The following is a 1,547-nucleotide window of genomic DNA, read 5'->3' as shown; positions in this document are numbered from 1 at the left end:
GTATGACGGCCTGTCTTTGATTATGTTCTTATATGTCGCATTCACACTCTCACACAGACATACGTCTTTAACGCTACAATAAATATCTCTGTTATTCATCTAATACGGTTGTGGTCTTTCATTACTGGTCATCTATGTTATCGTCGCATAACATATTATATATATCATCATTTGATATATATTTGTGTGTTCGACCGTGTGACGCGTTTAAATAAAAGGAGTCCTGTTTTTCCATTCGTCACCATTTCTCCTTTTATGAGTTCGCACGGTCGTCCCTTACATATATATATATGCGTGTGTCTGTGTCCTTGTGTTAGTTTTGTGTTTGTTCCCCAGCACTGCTTAGCAATCGGTATTGGTTTGTTATATCTCTGTCTCTAAGTGGTTCGGCAAAAGAGACCAACAGAATGCTACTAATTCTATCGGTTTATTTTGCCAAACCGCTAGGTCTTGGGGATGTAAACAAGCCGACACCAGTCGTGAAGCGATGGTGGGAGCCAAACACAAACACAAGGGGGCACACACACACACACACAAACACACACAGATATATACAGTGTGCATCTACCAAATTCACTGACAAAGCTTTGGTCCTCCTGGGACTATCGTTGAAGACACCTGCCCAATGTGCCATGCAATGGTACTGAACTCAAAACCACATTTGAAGGGACTGGGTCACTAACGACGACATTCTCGTCAACATTGGCAGCTCGCCTCACCGAGGTGTCAGGCTTTCCAAACACCTTAGCTTCGCCATCGCCCATGGTATTGCTGCGAGCGTGCTGGCTTGCTTCAATAGGTTCCGTTTAACCTTATGGTCTGCGACCAATTGAAGCACTTGGTGCTGCACTGATACCCCCCCCCTTTTTTTTTCTTTTTTCCTTGCCTTTTCCATTTTCTTTGTCTTTCTAAGGTAACAACTTATATTATGGAAGAATCATGACTATTGTTTAGGATTTGTATTTTAACGTGGTTTTGTATTATTCATATACCATATACATATGTGTTTTATATATATAATGCAGATCACCCTGCAGACTGCGATAGTCAATAAAATAGAATCTCCACCTGACATAAAAAGTGTTGGAAAAGACGGATTGTTGAGGATCGACGCTCGTCTTATTAAGTATCATATGTATTGTGTTGGGCATATTCATTTTGATTATTCCAGGCTTCCGAAACAATTATTCCACGGTGAATTAGTTCTCGGTAAGTGTCTCCGGCACAATTCAAGAAAAATATTTCCTGATTTCACAAAAGACAACTTTAAATCTTTAAACGTCATCACTTTTACTTGGGAACATTCGCACTGAACGGATATGAATGGTGGTCTAATCGAGGAAGAACTGTCTGGAGTATGAAAAATATCGATTTGTCCTTCAAATAGTGAAACGTAATTCCCGATAATTGCAGGCTATTAATAACAATAGGATTCAGAGGTGATCTATTCTGCACTGCCTGTCCGTCGGATGAATGAACACCGCCTTCCCAAGATCTGTCTCTACGGTGAACTGTCTGAAGGAAAACGTCCTCGTGGAGCCCTCTTG

The sequence above is a fragment of the Octopus bimaculoides genome, chromosome 6 (genome assembly GCF_001194135.2).
Source record: "Octopus bimaculoides isolate UCB-OBI-ISO-001 chromosome 6, ASM119413v2, whole genome shotgun sequence".
In the NCBI taxonomy this organism is placed as follows: domain Eukaryota; kingdom Metazoa; phylum Mollusca; class Cephalopoda; order Octopoda; family Octopodidae; genus Octopus; species Octopus bimaculoides.
This window is presented reverse-complemented; position numbering follows the sequence as displayed.